Raw genomic sequence first — 24,001 nt, forward strand, 5'->3', positions numbered from 1 at the left:
GTGCCATTGCCTTCTCTGTTGGTTCACAGCTATTCATAACTAAACTTTGAGTTTCTCCACCAGAGTCTTGATGCCTGTTTCTAAAACAAATACTGTGCCTTAAAATTGGCCAACATAGATATTTTGCTTAATTGAAGAGTGGAAGAGTTCTACCCCAATTTATTCATTTTTGTACATACCACTGCTTGAAGGACTCCGGACTTGTCTGTGCAATTGTAACTGAAATAAATAGGGCACAATACCTAGCATATATGATATACTCTTGATAAATATTTGCTGAATGAATGAAAAAAAATAGTGGCTTTAGACTGAATTATGGTGGCAAATTTGCACACGCAAACACACACACACTCACTTCTTTTACCATTATGGGGATGACCCGGAATTCTTTGAGATGTCAAGGTTAGTTCTGGAGAAGGGAATGGCAACACACTCCAATAGTCTTGCCTGGAAAATGGACAGAGGAGCCTGGAGGGCTATAGTCCATGGGATTGCAAAGAGGTGGACACAACTGAGTGACTGAGCACCTCACGAAACTGGGTGGGGGGTGCAGAAAGAAGATATAAAGCTTAGTTCTAAATAGGGATGCCTCTATTGATGTTTGATGATTACGAACCCCACCCCCACCCCCCATAGGGTTCTCAGAATCTGAACTGGAGCACCTTTCTCTGTCCTTGCAGTGAGCTGCAGACACTTGATCTTCCAGTGGAGATTGCCAAACCTTTGCGGGCAGAAACCTGGTCTTATATCATCTTTGAAGTTCTCACTGCACCTAATTTAGGGCATACCCATAGAGAAGGTTCTATTATTATCCCCATTTTCACATGAGGAAACTGAGGTTAAGCAGCTGAAGTCATCTTAAGTTAAAGTCGGATAGTTAGTGGTGAAGACAGTGCTAGTGTTTGATCCCTGGCAGTGTGAGGCCTGGGGCTCCTCTGCCTAGGGTAATGTATCAGAAAGGTAGCTGCTACCCTCCCCCCACCCCCCAAAAAAGTAAGGTAAGGAGTCAACTATGAAATTACAACTCAGAGACTAAGAGTAATGAAAAAACTAAATGTTCCAGACCTGCCAAGACATTGGAGTAACTTAGATAGAAATTATGAAACTGTATTATCTGTCCTGGGTATTTACTCAACAAGATCCTGGCAAATCAATTCAAGAGAGAGATTCAGGGGAATCATTTGCTTTTCCCTCTCTGTAGACACTACATCGTTCAAGTGCCAAGGAAGACCTAAAAGGGAACCTTTTGTGTGAAATAGGTAGTATGTATCAAACAGAGTGTGGCCAGTCCTCTGGAATTGCCTGAAACTCTCCAGTGAGAAGCAACGGGAATTTTTCTCTGGTATGCTGATCCTCTCACAGCTGATGCCCCATCCTCTGTCTCTCTTCCTTTTGGCCAGTTTGCTTCTTGAAGCTAGGCAGAACATCCTGAAAGAAACGGGCATCATCTGCCTCTCTACTTTAAGTTCTTAGTAGTTTGGGAAGCTTTGTGGAGTCTGTAGGACATGGGCCAATTAGGAGAGAAACAGAGGGATGGGGGGGGTGAGGGAAGAAACAGACACACAGAGACAGTGAGACATGGAGAGAGGTGAAATGACACTGAAAGTCCTTGAGAGTGTACTGACCTTAGAAAGCCTTTTCGAAACCAGTCACTAATTCAATATGATGAATTACCTTAAAGTAGCTTGTAGAGTGTTTCTTGAGAAGAATTGGAGGTCGCTTCAAAGGAAATAAATAAACCACAACTAATGTGCTGATGTTTTAAAGAGAAAAGGCAATTGCTAAAAATGACCATCCAATTTCCATTACTTACTACAGTCATTAGAAACAAGGAATATGTTTATTGATCTGAAGTGGTTCAAACAGTATTTTCTTTGTTCAAACCAATTTAGCTGGAGGAAAAGTCAAGAGTTTGCCTTGTGTGGGGGCGGTGGTGGGGGGGATTGTGGAGAGAAAGAGATTCTTTACATAAAAACTGTTGCTTTTCTATCCTCGGGCCACTCACCTAAGAAGAATAACTGGGTTTCTATTAAAGCGAAGCAATTGTTGCCCCTGATCACTATTGGTTTAGCTCTAGGCCCTTGAGACTCAAAGTAGGTTTGGCATTAGCAATATCAGTATAATCCGGGCATACATTAGACAGGTAGATTCTCTGGCCCCACCCCAGTCCTAACTGAATCATCATCTAGTTTTTAACAAGATGTTTCCTGATTCATACGCACATTAATGTTTGAGAAGTACCAGTCTAGACCAACATGAATGGTTATTTAAACAGTTGATAGAAAAAAGAGATGGTTAAATAAAGGAGGAAATACTATCTGATAAAAGCACTTTTGTCCAAAGATTTGTTGGTGTTGATAAACTTGCTCCTATCCACTTAACCCAGGTTTGAAGTAAAAACTTGATAGGCCCATTCTGAAATGACGTTTACCAGCTCCAGCGTCCTCATGGTTGACTGAGCTCCCACAAATGGTTGCTGACTTTGTTTGTGTCCCCAGGTGAGCAGAAATGAGTGAACAAGCAGAAAAAAGCAGTTCCGTGCGAGAGAGACCTGCACGTCCAAGTTCTCCTGAGAAACCAAGTGAGATGGAACTGAAGCAGATGAAACGGGTGGAGCGGCAGTTAAAACGGTTGTCATTTCAAAATTCCGGGCCTCAGGCAGCCAACTTTAACCCTAAATTAAGGCAGCTGATGAAGGAAGGGCAAATGGCAAGCAAGAATGAGTCTGTTCCTGTAAAACGCAAAGTCAACAAGTATGACGAAAAGGGCAGGCTCACCTTCAATCAGGCTGACCTGTGTGACTGCCTTGATAAAGACTGCCAGGGTTGCTTCTACCCGTGCCCCAAGTGTAACTCCACCAAGTGCGGGCCCACTTGCCGCTGCAACCGCCGCTGGGTCTACCACACCATAGTCGATGAGAATGGGGAGGTCATCAGCAAGATGCCATTCGACCTCTCTGACTAGGAGCAGCCCTCCAGGCTGATGCATTTTCTCTGCTTTGCAGTTATACCAGCCTCTGTCTCCTGGGTGAATTTTAGGACTGGGGGACAAAAAGTTTTACAAATATAGTTTAGACTAGTTAGTGTTCTCTGAAGCCATAGAACCCTGTGTAATGCACTGTCTTTCTCTAACCTTCCTGCTGTGATGACTCAGATTCCTCCCCTGGTAACCAGCAACTGAATTCCTACTCTGCTCTCGGGTTAAAAATCCCTTTCCTCTTTGCTGGTACCTTAGGAGATGGAGTTTTAGGATTTTTAGAATTCTGTAGCTGAGAGCTTATCTTGACAAAGAACATATGTTTATAATAGTTACCGTTAGGATCTTACACATTATCAATTCTAAATCAGAATTCTATTTGGATTGACTTGCACTGCATATTCATAGTCTCATGCTTTTAGTGTTACTGTTTTAACAATATTAAAATGAAATTTGTTTTTTTAAAAAAAAACATTTACTAGGCCCCATGGCCAACTGTCCCAACATATGAGCACAAAATCAGAGATTCAATTTAAGTGATATCCAAAATGCCAACTGGAAGCAGACTTCAAAAGACAAATTTTAATCTAATTGTTACCTAGAAATGATTTAAAAGCAGTTTTTTAGTTGCTAAGGTTACCAGCCACACAGAACTGGCCAACGTGGTATAAAATTCCTAAGGCCTAAGTTGCATTTGGTCTTAGAGGTATAGGATTTAAGGAAATTCAGCTAGAGTTTCTGCTGACCTCAGTGAAGATACCATCTCAGAAGACTGATGTGAAACATCTGGGCCAGGTTTGGCAGCTATTGTGCAAATCTGTTTCTAGGGAAAATCTCTATGAAACTGTTCACACCCACAGCGTCATCGGGAAAGTTTCTCTTCAGTCATCTTTGATACCAAGTTTTATTCAAATGATCTATCTGTAAGGAGAAAATTGCTTTTTCCACTTTTCCACGTTTATGTCTCATGAACATTTAATTGCTCCTTCTGAAGCTTTGGATTCGGCACAAAGAGTTCAGTCTTTCCACTGAACACAGCTGTGCAGGCCCTGGCCGAGGCTGCAGAAATAATGGGCTAAAAATAGACAGAAGGCTCCTATCTCTATCCCACCAAATGGCTATGTATGTTTACCCACTAGAAAATATTCACCTGAAACCACTTTTGCCTCTGACTAACTCACCCAAAATCTCTGTGTGGCAAATTCATTAATAAAAAGCATTTAATTTTCCTTACTTTGATTTTTTTGTGTGTGAGAAAGTGCGTGTGTTTTAGACCCAAGAGAGAAAAAAATACATTTTCCCCCCTTCCCTGAGGCAAATCCATGTTTTGTTCTTGGGCAAACACCAATCACTTTCCATCAGAAATTCCTGATAGTGATATTAGGTTGGTGCAAAAGTTTTGCCTCATCCGCCATATTCACCTGACCTCTTGCCCACCACTTCTTCAAGCATCCTGACAACTTTTTGTGAGGGAAAGGCTTCCACAACCAGCAGGAGGCAGAAAATGCTTTCCAAGAATTTAATCAAATCCTGAGGCACGGATTTTTTTTTTAATTTTTATTTTTACTTTATTTTACTTTACAATACTGTATTGGTTTCGACATACATTGACATGAATCCACCACGGGTGTACACAGATTTTTAAAAAATTATTCATTTATCTTTAAATGTTATTTTTTAATTGAAGGATAATTGCTTTACAGAATTTGTTTTCTGTCAAACCTCAACATGAATCAGGCATAAGTATACATATGTCCCCTCCCTCTTGAACCTCCCCCTCATCTCCGTCCCCATGCCACCCCTCTAGGTTGGTACAGAGACCCTGTTTGAGATCCCTGAGATATAGAGCAAATTCCCTTTGGCTATCTGTTTTACATACGGTAATGCAAGTTTCCATGTTACTCTCGCCATACATCTCACCCTCTCCTGCCTTCTCCCCGTGTCCATGAGTCTGTTCCTCCATTGCTGCCCTGCAAATAAATTCTTTGGTACCATCTGTCTAGATTCTGTATATATGCATTAGTAGACGATATTTCTCTTTCTCTTTCTGACTTACTTCACTCTGTATAATAGGCTCTAGGTTCATCCACCTCATTGGAACTGACTCAAATGTGTTCCTTTTTATGGCTGAGTAATATTCCATTGTGTATATGTACCACGACTTCTTTATCCATTCATCTGGCAGTGGACATCACGGTTGCTTCTATGTCCTAGCTGTTGTAAACAGTGCTGCAGTGATCATTGGGGTACATGTGTCTTTTTCAGTTTCGGTTTCCTCAGGGTATATGCCTAGCAGTGGGAATGCTGGGTTATATGGTGGTTTTATTCCTAGTTTTTTAAGGAATCTCCATACCGTCTTCCATAGTGACTGTATCAATTTACATTCCCACCAACAGTGCAAGTGTTGATCCACACCCTCTCCTGTTTGTAGACTTTTTGATGAGGGCCATTCTGACCAGTGTGAGGTGATACTTCATTGTAGTTTGGATTTGCATTTCTTTAATAATGAGCAATATTGAGCATCTTTTCATGTCTGTCTGAGCCATCTGTATGTCTTCTTGGAGAAATGTCTGTTTAGATCTTTTCCCCACTTTTTAATTGGGTTGTTTTTCTGGAATTGAGTTGTATGAGCTGCTTGTATATTTTGGAAATTAATCCTTTGTCAGTTGTTTGATTTGCTATTATTTCCTCCCGTTCTGAGGGTTGTCTTTTCACCTTTCTTATAGTTTCCTTTGCTGTGCAAAAGCGTTTAGTTTAATCAGGTCCCGCTTGTTTACTTTGTTTTTTATTTCCATTACTCTAGGAAGAGGGTCATAGAGGATCTTGCTTTGATTTCTGATATTGAGTGTTCTGCCTATGTTTTCCTCTAAGAGTTTTATAGTTCCTGGTGTTACATTTAGATCATTAATCCATTTTGAGTTTCTCTTTGAGTATGGTGTTAAGAAGTGTTCTAATTTCATTCTTTTACATGTAGCTGTCCATTTTTCCCATCACCGATTATTGAAGAGGTTGTCTTTGCCCCATTGTACATTCTTGTCTCCTGTCTTGTTCCATTGGTCTATATTTCTGTTTTTGCGAAGCACAGATTTTTATGCTACAGGAATAAACAAACTTATTTCTCGTTGGCGAAAATGTGTTGAATGAATGTAATGGTTCCTATTTTGATTCACAAAGATGAGTTTGAGTCTAGTTATACTGATTTAAATTTCGTGGTCTGAACCCTCAATTACATTTGCAGCAACCTAATACTTTGCTTGTTTTACAGGTCATCTTAGACCAAGAGTTTAAATAAAATGAGCTCTCAGAATCAGTAGTTTTTCTTTTTAATACTCAAACCGGTATCCAGCTTTGCTGAATTGGTGAAGATGGGCTTGAAAATACAAACTGAACTTTCATTCTAGTCAAAGAACAGTCTTGTGCTTCAAAGATAGGAACCCAGGGACTTCCCTGGCAGTCCAGTGGTTAAGACTCTGTGCTTCCAGTTCAGGGGATATGGGTTCAATCCCTGGTCGGGGAGCTAAAGCAATTCGTCTGAACCTACCCGGAATCTTTGCAGTGCAAAAGTAGTTGTTATCACTGTCCATTTACCTGCTGCAGTGCCCTTTGCATTTGAAAAGCACAGAGGTAATAGTGTTACCATGTTCACAAAACTACTAGAGAAAGGTTGATAAACAATTTATAACCACTTTCACAGCAAAGAACACATTTGTCTGAGCTTTTGGAGGATGCTATTTACAGTCAGTTAACAATTCCCAAGGTGTGGTAGGTAGCCCTCCAAGATGGTCCCCAGTGGTCCTCTGATATTTTGTAATCCTTTTCCCTGAAGTGGTGGCTGAACTTAGTGACTTGGTTCTAGTGAACAGAATAAGGCCCAAGTGATGGTGACTGGAGACTTGGTCATAAAGGGCAGTGTGGCCTTTCTTTTGCATCCTCATGGTCATCTGCTCTAGAGCAGGCCGGCTGCCCTGTGTGAGCCGCCCCGTGAGGAAGCCAACGTGACAAAGAATTGGCAACTCTGGCCAAAACCTCGTGAGTATTTTTGGAAGGGGGTCTTGTTGCCTCATCAAGCTTTGAATGACTGTAGTCCTAGCTGACACCTCGATGAGAGGTGTCAACCTTGTGAGAGACCTTCAGCCAGAACCACCCAGCCACGCTGCTTCCTGACTTTTCCCTCACAGAAACTGTGAGATAAGAAATGATCGTCGTTTTAAGATGCTAACGTTTGGGGTGATTTGCTGTGCAGCAATGGCTCGCTAACACAGAGGGGTGTCATGCTTCTTCTAGATTTATCCCTTTATTTATTCAGCAGGTGTTTATTGAGAAACTACCACATGCCAGGCATTGTGTCTATGGGATTCTCCAGACAAGAGTCTTGGAGTGGGTTGCCATTCCCTTCTCAAAGGCAATGTGTATGCAGAGGTTAATCATCTACTGAACATGAGAAACATGCTTAAGGGGCCCCTGGTTTCTGGGCTCTATATACATAGCATACAGAAACAAATTTTACCCTTGGAAAACTGTGGTGGTTCTCTTTGGAAATACCATCTACCACCTAGACTTACTACTACACATTTGCTATTTCTGTATTAATGGCCCAACAAATATTTACAGGTTGAAGACTTCTCTGTGAATTGTGCTCACCTGTTGAAACTAGAGATGGCACTCCAAACCTCTGTCCCTACTATGTCCCCTCAAATTTGTGTATTGAAACCTCACTCCCAAGGTGATGGTAGTAGGAGGTGGGACCTTTGGGAGGTGATTAGGTCATTAGGGTAATGCCCTAATGAATGAGTCTCTTATAGAAGAGACCCAAGAGAGCTCCCTTACTTCTGAGGACCATTAGGCCAGTAGAATCTTTCTAGCATGCCATAGATATAAATACATATCGAATACCAGTCAGTTCGACAATGAAAAATCATCTCTAACACATTTATTAACATCCTCTGGGTATAGATTTAGATAATGACATTTGTAGTGCTTAAACTTCTCTGGAATGTGGGTTCAAATGCTAACTAGCCACCTCTAAGGATTAATCTAAGGATTAGCTTTAAGGAGTAAAGTTCATTTATACATGTTTACACATTTACACCACACTCTTTATACCATACAGACAATATGTGGGCATGTACTGTCTAAACCCTAACTTTCTGAGTACAAGCTGCCCCAGTGAGCCACCACTGTCTTCCAGTGCTCCAGGGGCAGGCTCTGTCCCTGGATGCTGGGTGGGTGGATCAGTCTAATTCTGGTTGGGAAGCTCCCTTGTTGGCATATGAAAGTGAAAAAAAATGAAAGTCTCACAGTTCTGTCCCAACTCTTTGCAGTTCCAATGGACTGCAGCCTGTCCTCGTCTATCCGTGAAATTCTCCAGGCACGAGTATTGGAGTGGGTTGCCATTTCTTTCTCCCAGGGATCTTCCCAAGCCGGGGATTGGACCCAGGTCTCCAGCATTGCAGGCAGATTCTTTACCAACTGAGCCAGGATCAGCTCTATCAAGGGTGAAGTTAACAATTTTCTCTCTACCTGCCAACTTCTTTGTTTTGTCTTTGTAAGTTAGTCACATTTCAGGTTGGCGAGAGGTATCTGTTGGGTACTTTGAAACACCCCAGCTGCAAACTGGCATGCTCTTGGCCCTTCTGAGAGGTCTTCCAAGAATCCTCTTGACAGACCTTTGAACTCTTGCCTGTTGACCTTCTCCCACTTACACCATGCTTCAAAGCAGGCTTTGACTCCACAGCTCTGTATCCCCAGCATCTAACACACAACCTGGTACACGGTAGGTGCTCAGTGAATGTTTGTTTAGTGAGTGAGTCATTGATAGCAGGACATGCTTTTTCATGGGCGTTTTAGGAGTGTTGGTCAATAGCTGATTACAAGCCGGCTTGAAATGACTGAGATAAGCAACCTTAGATGACTCGAGCAAACACAAAGTAGTTCCTAGAAAGAATGTCTTTTTCTTTTAACGTATGTTCCTGTTTTTGTCTTTTCCATTACTCATTGAAAATCGCAACGACCCTTTCCTGTCCACCTGAAACTATCACAACATTGTTAACTGGCTATCCTCCAATACAAAATAAAGTGTAATAAAAAAAAAGTAGAAAAAAATAGAACTAAAAAAAAAGAAAGTAGCAACTATCGAATTCCCTGGTGGTCCAGTGGTTAAAACTCAGGAACATGTGTTCACATATATGTGTGTATATATATGTATGTATGTGTATATATATGGGGCTTCCCTGGTGGCCCAGACAGTAGACTCTGCCTTGAAAACATATTCATTTCATTTAATGCTAGTTTATCCAGAGGCTAATCTAACAAATTAATTGATTACCTATGTTTTGAGGTCATCTTATGGCCTACTACAAGTTCTGTTAAATAAAAAGGAAACAACAAATCCTACTGTATAGCACAGGGAACTATATTCAATATTTACCCTGTGTTAAACCATAATGGAAAAGAATATAGAAAAGAATGTCTATATGAATATAACTGAGGCACTTTGTTATAAAGCAGAGATTGGCACAACATTGTCAATCAACTGCACTTCAACAAAAAATTAAATATAAAATGTAAGTAAATAACAGAGGAAAAGCTCCATGGTAGGTACTGAATCAATGTTTGCTGAATTAATTATTATAAAATCTTTAAAAATGATGGCAACAGAGGCATGTTTTGTCAGTATTATCATATGTAAGTAGCTGATAATGCATAGTTTAGGGCAACCTCTAAAACCATTGGCCCACATTTTTGTCCTACCTGTGTAAATTTAAATGATTTGTGTTATTCGTCATTCTTAGCTAAAGCATAAATTTCTTCCTTAAGATACTAAGTTTGAGATACCAGCAGTTCCAACATCTGACACCACTTAGTTGTGTGGCCTTGAATAAAGTGTTCTACTTCTCTGCACCTTGATTTCAGTTTTCCCTTCTGTCAAATGTAGATACTGGAGTGTGGAGTCAACCGTTGATTCAGTTATACCCAGGACCTAAACTAGGATGAGGCAAGTGAACTGCTCACCTTGGGAGTAAAATTGAAGGGGGATTGGGTGGGGTCGCCAAAACACCTCAGTAATCAAGAAAAGTAATATTTCAATGCAGTATTTAAAGAAATCAAAGCTAATACAAAAGATGTATTATGACCAAAATATCAACATTTTATAGATTGGATCACTGTTGCTGATTTTTCCTTTGGCCTCTGACTCCAGTGTGGTTTAGCATGGCACTGTATCTGATCCGGATTTTTATTTTTCTTTCCTTCTTTTTTTTTTTTTTCTTTTGCCGTGGTGCACACCTCAGGGGATCTTAGTTCCCTGACCGGGGGCCAAACTTGTGCCCCCTGGAAGTGGAAGGGTAGAGTCCTAACCCCTGGATCACCAGGGGAGTCCCTGATTTCTCAATAAACACTTCATTAAACCATCATTCATGTTATTGCCCTCTTACATTTTGCACTGGGATTGAGTCCTGGTCCTGTTACATACATTTAATGAATGCCTGCCATTTACTGAGCACTGCTGGGACATAGCAGCCCTTGCTTTCAAGGAGCTCACAACTTTATTAGGAAAAACAGGAGAGTGAGCAGAGAGTAAGTAGGACAATGGGAGACGTTTGGGGACAGAGTTAAGCAATGGAAGGAATGATATCAGATGAGCCCATGTGGACTAAAAAACACAGCATTTCATCCCGAGGTGGTATGTATCACAGAGCGGTGATGAATGCAGGCTGGAGATGGAGGCCTTGGAGTCAAGCCCTACCTCTTCCAATTCTAACTGGCTGTGTAATCTTGTGCAGTGTATCCTTTTAACTTCCCTGCACTTCTGTTTCTTTCCTCATTAGTAAAAGTGAGAAGAATTACATCACTTAAAGGGGTTGTGAGGGTGACTTGAGCTCATATAGTGAGTCCTGAGAATAGAGCCGGAACGTAGGAAAAATTGTTAAATGTTACTTTTAACTAGAAAACACTCACTTTGAGCAAGGACAAGCTCTATTAGATAAGGTTAAACCCAGCTCTTTTCTAGGCAAGCTGGTAAGAGTTGCAGTGATGTTTATCTTTCCCCGACTTGTCACTCTGTGTCCCAAACCACTTTCCCTTAGTTCCAGTTGAGCAGGAAAAGCCGTTTCATCTTTGGCAGTTCTTCCAAATTCAGTAGACTGTGACTGGTCATTTAGAAAGTTAAGGAAGAATTAATGGCTCATGTACAAATGTACAAATCCTCACCATTTTTTTCTCGGAACCTTTGATAGAAACAATTGGACACCATAATGTTCCCCTTAGAATGCACATGGAGTCTCTTACCATGTTTTAGAGGGAGACTGATATGAGCCCTTGGAGGTGGGTAGAAGCAACCTTCCAGTACCTTACAAAATCTTATGAATAGGAGCACAGGGCTGAACTGGGAAGAGCACTTTTACTTCTACTGGACTGAAGGAGTAGAAATTTTGCTTTTTCAGCTCAACAAGATTCCACCACCTTAGTTTGAATCAATTGGATATTTGGAGAGGGTCTAAGAGGGTACCATCTCTGCTCCCCTAATTTATTCCTGTAACTCTGTCAGCTCTGATGTTGTAAAAAAAAAAAAAAAGTCCCACTATTTAAAAAGTACTCCTCAGTTTTCCAAATTGTCTCAAAATTTACACATGGACTAAGTGATAGATGGTATTTATGAATTGTTCATTATTTTCTTAACTGTAATAATAGCACTGTGGTCATATAAGGAAAATATTTTCCTTCCTTCTGTCCTTCCTTTTGAGAAGCATATTAAAAGTAAAAAGGACGTAATAACTGAGATTTGCTTTACAGAAAACTTGAACCCCCTCAAAAAAAGTGTGAAGCATACCTGATAAAACAAGAATGGCAAGGCATTGGTTGTTGGATCTGGATAAGTCCGGAGTGGTTACTTGTAGTGTCTGGTTTTATGTAATTTGGAAATTTTCCCAACAACAAAACAGTTTTGGGAATAAAACAGTTTTGGGAACTTCCCTGGCAGTCCAGTGGTTAAGACTTTGCGCTTCTATTGCAGAGGTTTCAGGTTTGATCATTCGTTGAGAAACTAAGATCCCGCAGGCCATGCAGAGAGTCCAAATAGAAAAAAAAAACATGATTTTCTATTTTTAGGCACTGTTTCTCAGTCTTGCCTTGGCACCTCCACCTGGGCAACAGGCTGGCATTATCCCGTCCTCAATCCTGTAAAGTGGTTTCTCTATCAGTCTGCGAGTGTGAATTGCAGGTGCAGTTGAAATAGAGACCCTCTCAGTCCTTGGAGCAGTCATAGGACCTAAGGCAGAGGGTGGGGCTCTTGAAGCAGTCAGAGTTTCTGCCCTGGTAGCTGGGGACCATATGTAGCCTCAACCTTCTACCCTGGGTTGCTGTTCTGATAATCACTGTCTTTGAGCCAAGGGGTGAAAAAACACTGACTCAAGACTATTCCTGTTAAAAGTCAATATTCCTTGGGAGGAGTTGACTCAGCAAGCTATTATCAACTCTCCTGATCCTGACAGCTCAGTGATACCTCCCCTGGATAATGGGTGAGTTTTGGACTATGGCCAAGATTGGGTGGGATACGACCCTGGGGAAACCAGTGAGCTGGGCTCCAGAATGAAGTTGGCCTGAGGGGAAGTGGGGAGGAAAGATGCTGAAATGTTAGAGCTGGGTGGTGGTGGTATTGGGAAGGATTGTGGGCAGGGGTGTCCCAGGGAACCCCAGAAGGAAGAAGTCACATTCTCTGATTCTTCTCAGAACAGAGCTCCTTCTAGGCTGCTTCATAGTGGTGTCATGTAACAGTTCCACATGGAGAAGTAACTCACCAAGAAACTTCCCAGGTCTTCTACCCCCCACAGATGTATGTACACCTGAAATTTTACCAAGTCATTAAAGGACTGTGCTCAGGGGAATTCTTCAGTTCGGTTCAGTCACTCGGTCATGTCCGACTTTGCGACCCCCATGGACTGCAACACACCAGGCTTTCCTGTCCGTCACCAACTCCTGGAGCTGACTCGAACTCATGTCCATTGAGTCGGTGATGCCATCCAACCATCTCACCCTCTGTTGTCCCCTTCTCCTCCCACCTTCAATCTTTCCCAGCATCAGGGTCTTTCCCAATGAGTCAGTTCTTTGCATCAGGTGGCCAAAGTATTGGAGCTTCAGCCTCAGCATCAGTCCTTCCAATGAATCTTCAGGACTGATCTCCTTAGGATGGACTGGTTTGATCTCCTAAGAGTCTTCTCCAACACCACAGTTGAAAAGCATTGATTCTTTGGCGCTCAGCTTTCTTTATAGTCCAACTCTCACATCCATACATGACTGCTGGAAAAACCATAGCTTTGACTAGACAGACTTTTGTCGGCAAAGTAATGTCTCTGCTCTTTAGGTTGCTGTCTAGGTTGGTCTTGGCTTTTCTTCCAAGGAGCAAGCATCTTTTAATTTCATGGCTGCAGTCACCGTTTGCAGTGATTTTGGAGGCCCCCCAAATAAAGTCTCTCAACTGTTTCCATTGTTTCCCCATCTATTTGCCATGAAGTGATGGGACTGGATGCCATCAACTTAGTTTTCAGAATGTTGAGTTTTAAGCCAACTTGTTCACTCTCCTCTTTCATTTTCATCAAGAGGCTCTTTAGGTCTTCTTCGCTTTCTGCTGCAAGTTTATTGTCACCTGCATATCTCGATCAAATACTCCAAGTGAGTTTTTATCCTTCTGTTTTCATTTGGGTTCCCTCAGAAGCAGAAACACTATTGTTGGGGGAGTAGGAGTAGGAATCACGCCAGCCCTGGACTGATTTCCTTTGGAGATTTTTTTTTTTAATAGAAGAAATGAATACACTTCCAGCTTATTTAAGACACAGTTATTCTGGATTTTGATAACTCACAACCAAACTTCAGTTCAGTTCAGTCGCTCCGTCGTGTCCGACTCTTTGTGACCCCATGAACCACAGCATGCCAGGTCTCCCAGTCCATCACGAATTCCCAGAGTCCACCCAAACCAAACTTAATCCCAACCAATTCAGAATCCTACCAAGGGTGGGAAGATCCTGGGGATAAATTCAACTCAAAGGCTACAGCACACACTTTGAGGTGAGCCAGGGAAGCTGAGGTCTTTCCAAACCAAAGAGGCAGGAATGACGTCAACAAAGATTCAGGGGCTGCAATGAGCCCAGATGGAACCAACAGAATGTTGGGGAGAAAGCTAGAAGTCCCTTCTATGCCTAGACTGTGGTGCTTAAAGGTAGAGAACGCAAAAAAGAGACGATTAGAAGTGAGGATGGCTAAGACTTTGTGATCAATTAGGCATCAGGGGTGAGGAGAGGGAAGAGCGAAGGAAAGACAGTCCCAGGTCTGTGGCTTGGGAAACTGGAGAGATGGTGCTGCCATTTTGAGCGAGGGCACTCAGGGGAGAGAGATTTAGAGAGAGGATCAGATTTGGAGAGGTGAGTTTTGGACACATTGGGGTTAAGGTGCTCATGGGAGATCCAAGTGGAGATACTTTTAAGCTGTTGGATGTGGACTCCACAGAGGAGAGCAGGGCTAGAAACATTCATCTAGACCAGTCAGTCTATAGATGGGCTTCATGGCAAGGATATGTTCAGGACAATGAGGAAATTGTGTGGGATGAGAAGACAACAGTTGGCTTGTTAACAGCAAGGAAAGCATAGGAGAAAAAAAAAAAGGCCAAGTAAGCTATGAAGAAGAATGGGAGGAAGTGGCAAGAGATGAGGCAGAAAAGAAGCGGGGTGGTGTATTCCAGCATCCAAGTGAAGGAGGAGTTTCAAGAGGGGTCATGAGCAATGTGAAACAACACACAGAAATGTCTAATAAATGCTGTCAGTGCCAAGCCTGCATTTCCTCATCACTTATCAGTGTATGCAGCCAAATTTCCAACTGCCAGAACCTGCATCGCTTTGATTCTGGACTTTCTCTGGTTTCCAGAACCTGCTCTGTCCATCGACACGGAGGGCTGGAAATGCCAGGGAATTAAGGCATGCCATTTCCCCTCAAATAGCCACCAGCTGATGGTTGCCGAAAGCTGGTGTACAACTATTTCACCTACCTTGCCCCTTGAGCAATGTAACTCTGAGATTCAGATTCTACACCATTTCCCAGAGTTCCGTGAAACAGGATTAAGTTCTGGTTGCAGAGCACAGTGACTTGTTTAATAACACACTCTGTGTTGACTTTCTTCCCTTGCCTTCTCACTTCTTCACTCCTTTACCTGTATTTCCTGGGATCTCCTTGCAAATAAACCATTTACACTCGAATCCTTCCCTCAGGTTCTACTTCTAGGGGAACTCAGATTATCTAGAAAGAGAAAGCCTGGGAAACATCCATGAGAATGGGTTTCTGTAGCTAGCTCCATTGGTGACTTGAGTGAGAGAGTTGGGAATGGAAGGAGAGAGGCTTCATTTCAGGGAGATAAATGAATAAGAGAGGAATGATGGAGAAGATACTTCAGAAGCAAAGTTATCAGGACTTAGCCGGTGGTCCAGTGGTTAAGACTCTGCCTTCCAATGTAGGGAAGCTTTGGTTCAATTCCTGTTTGGGTAACTAAGGTCCTAAATACTGCAGAGTGTGGCCAAAAATTAAAAAAAAAAAAAAGCAACGTTACCAACTGAAGAGAAAGAATGGTGACCTCACATTTCAGGTCAATAGGATTTAATCCGTCTTGCTAATAGCACCCTAACTACTGTTGAGTGTTCACCTTTCTCCCACGATGCCCTGTCTTGGAGAAATGTGGTATTGCCTTTGGTGGAAGTTAATGGGCCTGCTCCCTCACCCTGATGCGGGCAGGTGACCTAGGCTAGACCATGCCAAGTCCTATCCCAAGTGTTTGAATCCTGAGTGAGATAAGAATATGAAGCCTAGTGAAAGGTCATTTATCACAGCACTCTGGTGCTAAACAGACTTTTACAAACATTTTTGTCTCAAAAATCCTTGCAACAAATCAACTTTTGCTCCAGGTTGCCAGTGGCAGTTTCTGCGCCAAGAATCCTGATTAATAAAACAGGGCTAGAACAAAGGATTTTACAGAATGAGAATGATTTGTTTCTACTCAGAATTTTTGCTTTTCTTAAAAATCTCTTTAATAATCTAAAGCTTGTTTGATTGCACTTTTTGCATCTTTCTCTCCCCCGCCTGTAGCCTTGTATGTGTTTAGGGCAGCAATCCCCAACCATTTTGGCACCAGGGACTGGTTGCATGGAAAACAAATTTTCCATGGACCAGAGTGGGGGTGGGAGGATGGTTTCAGGATGATTCAAACACATACGTTTATTGTGCACCTTATTTCTATTATTATTACATCAGTTCCACCTCATACCTTCAGGCACTAGATCCTGGAGATTGGGGACCCCGGTTTAAGGTGTACAATGTGATTTTGTACATGTAGATCTTGTCAAATGATTACCACAGTAAGGTTAGTTAACACACCTATCACCTCACATAGTTACCTTTCGTGTGTCTATGTTTCTTTGTGGTGAGAACCATTTCAGATTTACTCTTTTAGCAACTTTCTAGTATATAATATAGCATTGTTAACGATAGTCAGCACGCTGTATGTCTCCCTATTTCTCCTCCTGCCACCCCTCTCCTAAAAGCTCCTGGCAGCCACCATTCTACTCTCTGTTTCTCTGCAGTCGGCTCTTTTGTTAGATTCTACACGCAAGATGACACCGTATTTGTCTTTATCTGACTTATTTCACTTAGTGTAGTGCTGTCAAGGTTGTCACAAATGGCAGGATTTCATACTCTTTTATGGCTAGGTATCGTGTATACCTGGAGAAGGCAATGGCACCCCGCTCAAGTACTCTTGCCTGGAAAGCCCCATGGCTGGAGGAGCCTGGTAGGGTGCAGTCCATGGGGTCACTAAGAGTCAGACATGACTGAGTGACTTCACTTTCACTTTTCACTTTCATGCATTGGAGAAGGAAATGGCAACCCACTCCAGTGTTCTTGCCTGGAGAATCCCAGGGACGGGGGAGCCTGGCGGGCTGCCGTCTATGGGGTCGCACAGAGTCAGACACGACTGAAGTGATTTAGCAGCATTGTGTGTACCACATCTTCTGTCTCCATTTATCTGTTGATGGACATTTAGGTTATTTCCATCTGTGTTTGTTGTGAATTACAATGCTGCAGTGAACATGGGGGTGAACATATATCTTCAAGAGAGTGATTTAATTTCCTTTGGATGTATAAATCCAGAAGTGGGATTGCTGGATCATTCAGTTCAGTCACTCAGTTGTGACCCCATGAACTGCAGCACGCCAGGCTCCCCTGTCCATCACCAATTCCTGAAGCTTGCTCAAACTCATGTCCATTGAGTCGGTGATGCCATCCAACCATCTCATCCTCTGTCGTCCCCTTCTCCTCCTGCCTTCGATCTTTCCCAGCATCAGGGTCTTTCCCAATGAGTCAGTTCTTCGCATCAGGTGGCCAAAATACTGGAGTTTCAGCTTCAGCATCACTCCTTGCAATGAATATTCAGGGCTGATTCCCTTTAGGATTGACTGGTTTGATTTCATAGGGTAGTTCTATTTTTAATATTTTGAGGAACCTGCATATTGTTGCCCATAGTGACTGAACCAATTTATATCTGTACCAACAGTGCACAAAGGTTACATTTTCTCTACATCCTTTCCAACACTGTTTTCTCATGTCTTTGTGATAATAACCATCTTGTGTGAGATGATACCGCATTGTGGTTTTGATTTGCATTTCTGTGTTTTAGTACATATTTTTCATGTTCCTGAGAGGCCATTTGTATATACTCTTGTGCAAAAAGTCTATTCAGGACCTGGGCCCATTTTTACATTAGATTATTTTGGTTTTATGCTATTGAAATGTATGAGGTCTTTACATATTTCGGATATTAACCCATTATCAGATATACGGTTTGCAAATGTTCTCTCCATTCCATAGGTTGCCTTTTCCTTTTGTTGATTGCTTCCTCTGCTGTAGAGAAGCCTTGTAGTTCGATGTATTTTAATTTTTTTATTCGATGTTTCTTTTTGCTTTTCTTGCTTATGCTTTTAGTGTTATATCCAAAAAGTTATTACCAAGACGCATGTCAAGGAGATTTCCCCGTGTTTTCTTCTAGGAGTTTTATGGTTTTGAAGAGGAAAAGTTAACATTTTACACAACCTCCTTCTCCTTCTGCAACTTGGCTTGCCCTTTGCAAAGTCTAGACCATGTAGGTCACATATTCTCAGAAAGTGGGGACTTGAAATACTAGGAACTAGAGTTTATCCTACTCACCCTTGTCCTGCTCTTTGCAATTGCTCAGCCCCTGCAAACCTGCTTAATCATGCCTGTCCAGGCCAGGTATCCCCCTCCCCATCTTGACTGCTGTTTCCCAGAGCAAAACCCCTTAGTTTAAACCAGCCTGTTAACAGCTAGTGTTGCCCACTATAGTCTGTCTATACAAACTCTGTAATCCCTTTGTTCGGGTGTTAACTCCTCTGGGCCCGCAGGCAGAACAAACCTGAGTTCTCCAACTCTCCGAGTGAGGTGCTTGGTTTCTCGAGTACTGGTTTCTGCAACAGTTTCAAGTCTTTTTATTGAAGAACTACTCAGATTTTTTTTTTCTGATAACCTGTGTTCAATGTGAAAAGTTAAAGTATTCTGAAGAAGGGGAAAAAAACACCTTATAATTCCATTGCTCAAAGGCAAATACTATTGATTTAGTTGAGATGGTACCATGTATGCAATTTAGTATACAGTTTATGGAATATGGCATACTTCTTTTTTAAAAGTTTACATAAAATACATCATTTCTTTACCTCAAGAACAACTTCTCAAATACAATTTTAATGAGTCAAAATGTTGTCTTATGGATATAACATACTTTCCTAAAATTTTTCCACCATCATTTAACATTCTCTCTCTCTCTCAAAACTCTTATCATAAAAAATAATTTCCAGAGCAACTTCTTTCATAAATCTTGGCCTGGCAGTTCTGATTCTGTCTTCAGGCTTGATTCCCAGAACTGCAGTTATTGTTTCAAAAGGAATGAACATTTTAAAAGCTCCAGAGAGCTTGTGCCAGAATGTCCAGATAATAAGATACCAATTTATATTTCCATCAGTGCTCTTCACGGGATTTATTTTTTAATGGTTAATGTGACAGAAGCCAGCTATTTCATTTCTTTTTTCTTTGATTTGAATTGAGTCAGTTTCCTCCTTTCTGAATTATCTATATTTGTACTAATATTTTTCTCAGGGATTTATATGAACTCTTTATTAAATCTATTAACCTGTTTCATTTCTGAAAACATGTTCCTGTTTCATTGTTCACCTTTTCAGCTGATTATGATGCGTTTAGCTATTCAACCATTTACATTTTATACAGTTAAGTCCGGCAAGCATTTTCCTTATGAAAATATCTTTGAGTTTTTCATTGTTTTAAGCGTGTAAAGTCTTCTCTCATCCCTATGTTTAATAAACATTCATTCTGGATAGTGTGTCTTGAATTTTCTGTTTAGTAATATTGTCCACATGCAGTCTTTTGCCCACTTTTTAAAAAAATTAATTTCTTTTTTATTGAAGGATAATTGCTTTACAGAATTTTGCTGTTTTCTGTCAAACCTCAACAGGAATCAGCCATAGGTATACATATATCCCCTCCGTTTTGAACCTCCCTCCCATCTCCCTCCCCATCCCACCCCTCTAGGTTGATATAGAGCCCCTGTGTGAGTTTTATGAGCTATACAGAAAATCCCCGTTGGTTTTTTTTTTTTTCCTTAAACAGAGATTAGAGTCCCCCTCAAGGCCTAGACAGTAAAGAGTGTGTTTACAAAGTGGGAGAGCCAGATTCACTCCTGGGGAAGCATCTCCCTGAGAAGGGAATGGCTACCCACTGCAGTATTCTTGCCTGGAGAATTACATGGACAGAAGTGCCTGGAGGGCTACAGTCCATGGGGTCGCAAATAATCTGAGCACGACTGAGTGGGTTCAGGACTCTATTTCACTCGACAGTATAGTGAACCTTCTCTGTGTCAACTGCAGCGCCCATATATCATTATCTTTAGCCACCAAGAAAAGCCTTATTCAAAAGAAATCAGACCCGGAGTGTCGAGGAGAAAACATGGAGTCAGGGGCCTGGGAACAAGGGACTGGAAGCTGGATTCAAGGGAGCTGGGCCGGGGAGAGGCGTGAATCTTGGGGGCGGGGACTCAGCGTTCATTTGCATAACCAGAACACACTGCACACAATAGAATTTCCATCTACTATTTCAATTTAGTGTAGATTTCTTTTAAACGTAGTATTTTGAAGAATGACCCTTCATCCACTTTCGTGAGAAGATCTGCAAATACTCGACCCCGACTTTCCCTTGTCGTGCCTCACCCTCACTGAAGTAGGAGTGAGCATTCCCTAGTCCCTATGTGCACAGGCACCAGAGATATATAGAAAGTCAACACCGCTAATTTTTGGAGGTCTTGTGAAATAAGCAAGGCCAACATTGTTGTATGCAAAAACAGACTTTGAAAGTTTGGAGGCAGGGTTTATTCCTGAGTTTCACATACTTAGCAGTTTTCTGTGTGTTTATCGTTTGAAATTATGAGGTTAGGTTTTCGTCTGCTCCGATGATACTCTCAGCCATATCCGACTATTCTGTAACCCGTGCACTATGGCTCTTCAGGTTTCCGCGTCTATCATCCATTCTCAGAGCTTACTCATACTCAGGCCCTTCGAATCAATGGTGCTATCTAACCGTCTCATTTTCTGTCGTCTCCTTCCTCCTCCCACCTTTAGTCCTTGTCAGCATCAGGGTCTTTTCCAGGTAGTCAGTTCTTGGCATCAGGTGGCCAAAGTATTGGAGTGTCAGTGTCAGCATCACTTCTTCCAATGAATATTCACGACTGATTTCCTTTAGGGTGCACTGGTCAGATCCCTTGGCCGTCCAAGGGACTGTCGAGAGTCTTCTCCAAGACCACAGTCCAAACCCTGTGACTTTGGATTGTGATTTTTTCAATGCTTTGGCCCTCAGCTTTCTTTGTAGTGAAACTCTCAAATCCGTACATGACTACTGGAAAAACCATAGCAATGACTGGATCTTTGGTGGCAAAGGAATATCTCTGCTTTTTAATATGTGGTCTTGGCTGGTCCTAGCTTTTCTGAAGCCAAGTAGCAAGCCTCTTTTAATTTCATGGCTGAGGTCACCGTCCTCTGTGATCATTGTACTCAGTTTTAATATAAGTTAAATATTATATCTGTTACAAGTTTGTCAGCAAGGAAATTACCTCCAGTGAAGAAACTTCTAAACAAACGTCAATGAGTATGAGCCTTTAGATAAACTCTATTAAGAATAATGATGCTTTAGGAATGTCTGTCTAAAATAGTCTCTCCAGATTGGGGTAACCTGAACTTCTAAGGGTTGTTTGTGCTAAACTAAGTGTCGGAAGCCTATTACATAGCTAAGTCATTTTCCAAATAACATAAGACTTTGAAACATTTACTACTGAACACTAATTTCCTCTTACAGAGAAACTAAAGAGATTTGGGATTAAAAATGAATGATGTTTGGTGCCATCCTAAAATGTTCTAAGAAAACAAAGGTTTTAGAAATTATCACTGGTGTTTATGCTCACCAATCCATAAAATGCTAATATAAAAGTCAGTTCTTGGTAGCTTAGGGGGAGTAGGGAGTGTGTTTTCAGTAAAGAAGGTATGAGGAATGGAATTGCATTTTGTGAAGGGAAAAGGAAGTAAGCCTGACTTCTAGGTGGCTTTTTAGGATGGAAGAACACAGTAATGGGTACAGAAAGTGATGAGGTTTGTGAAAAGTGAACCATGAGGAGAGAGTTTTGTGTGTGGCTAGGACTAAGTTTAAGAAAGGTCCGTCTGGTCAAGGCTATGGTTTTTCCAGTAGTCATGTATGGATGTGAGAGTTGGACTGTGAAGAAAGCTGAGCACCGAAGAACTGATGCTTTTGAACTGCGGTGTTGGAGAAGACTCTTGAGAGTCCCATGGACTGCAAGGAGATCCAACCAGTCCATTCTGAAGGAGATCAGTCCTGGGTGTTCTTTGGAAGGAATGATGCTAAAGCTGAAACTCCAGTACTTTGGCCACCTCATGCAAAGAGTTGACTCACTGGAAAAGACTCTGATGCTGGGAGGGATTGAGGGCAGGAGGAAAACAGGACAACAGAGGATGAGATGGCTGGATGGCATCACCCACTCGATGGACGTGAGTTTGAGTGAACTCCGGGAGTTGGTGATGGACAGGGAGGCCTGTTGCTGCTGCTAAGTCACTTCAGTCGTGTCCGACTCTGTGTGACCCTTTAGACGGCAGCCCACCAGGCTCCCCCGTTCCTGGGATTCTCCAGGTAAGAACACTGGAGTGGGTTGTCATTTCCTTCTCCAATGCATGAAATGAAAAGTGAAAGGGAAGTCGCTCAGTCGTGTCTGACTCTGCGTGTCCCCATGGACTGCAGGCTACAAGGATCCTCCATCGATGGGATTTTCCAGGCAAGCGTACTGGAGTGGGGTGCCATCGCCTTCTCCAACAGGGAGGCCTGGCGTGCTGCAATTCATGGGGTCACAAAGAGTCGGACACGACGGAGTGACTGAACTGGACTGAAGTTTAAAATAAAGTTAATTGGGTTTACCTTTAAGGTAAAGTAAGCTGGTCCAAAAATTTGAATTTAGTTTTTCTCTCTGTTAAGAGGACACCTTTTCTTCAGATACTGAACTGCCTTTGATAATAGATTTAAGTCTCTATTTCGTAAATGGTCTGGTCTGAAATCCTTTCTTGTTATTTTGGCTAAGTAAATAGCCATTGTTTCACAATGACCTATAAGCCTATCTGACTGAGTGTTCTAAACCTTTTTGATATTTGTTGACAAAACTTCCAAAATCATTCTAATGAAGAAGATTTCTAGCTCACTTTGGGATGCTTCAGAGGGGCCCTGAAACATCCCAAAGAGAGATATTACACTAATTAGATCCATTTTGTATACAGAATGAGATGGGAAGTATTGTCAAGTGAGTAATAAGTGTCGGGTTACATCATATGGTAAATGTTCAGTTCAGTCGCTCAGTCTTGTCGAACGCTTTGTGACCCCATGGACTACAGCATGCCAGGCCTCCCTGTCCATCACCGACTCCCAGAGGTTACTCAAACTCACGTCCATTGAGTCAGTGATGCCATCCAACCATCTCATCCTCTGCCATCTCCTTCTCCCACCTTCCATCTTTCCCAGTATCAGGGTCTTTTCCAAAGAGTCAGTTCTTTGCATCAAGTAGCCAAAGTATTGGAGCTTCAGCTTCAGCATCAGTCCTTCCAATGAATATTCATGACTGATTTCCTTAGGACGGACACGTTGGACCTCCTGGCTGTCCAAGGGACACTCAAGAGTCTTCTCCAACACCACAGTTCAAAAGCATCAATACTTTGGGCTTTTTAATATACTGTCTAGGTTGGTCATGGTAAATGTTATTAATATAGATATCCTAGAAACTGTATGGAGTTCTTAAAATTGTGATATCTTTGGGTTAAATGTTATCAGTTATACTTCTAGATACTATCTCAAAATATTGTCATAGCACTAACCAAGTCTTGCCTCTTCAAGAAGATTTATAAAAATGACTTGGATAAATACCAGTTTCTGAACTGGGTAAGGATTCTAAAAGAAAACCTCATGACTTCACAAAGTTAACAAAAGACTGAATGAACTTGTGAATATGCTTATAACTTTTATGGTTTCTATCTGAAAAATTACTGATTTGAATCTGTGCTCTCCAGGTGTAAGAAAAAAGAAAACCTTCCTCTCACACTAATTATGACCGTAATTTGGTAAAATTATATTTTATAAACAAATTGAAACATTTCTCTTTTCTCTCTATCTGAACCCTCCAGAGATTGGGAGCTCTTAGTTTCCAGTAACTTTATCAGATAAAAGTTCAGTCTGAGACTCTATAAAAGTCTCAGCAAAGCAAAAAAATGTCTATGATCAATTATGGTTACATAAGTCATCAGGCCAAGTTTATGGAAACCAGACCTATATTACAAACAGGTCTTAGTTTGGTTATATTTCGTAAAAATGACAGTGA

General features: G+C 41.6%; 1 pseudogene; it reads left to right on the plus strand.

Annotated features, from left to right (window-relative positions):
- The first annotated feature begins 2,508 nt into the window (after window positions 1-2,508).
- On the plus strand, window positions 2,509-2,964 carry LOC138071531 (ARL14 effector protein-like pseudogene; annotated as a pseudogene).
- Window positions 2,965-24,001: the final 21,037 nt, after the last annotated feature.

Source organism: Capricornis sumatraensis, chromosome X (genome assembly GCF_032405125.1).
Source record: "Capricornis sumatraensis isolate serow.1 chromosome X, serow.2, whole genome shotgun sequence".
Taxonomy (NCBI): Eukaryota; Metazoa; Chordata; class Mammalia; order Artiodactyla; family Bovidae; genus Capricornis; species Capricornis sumatraensis.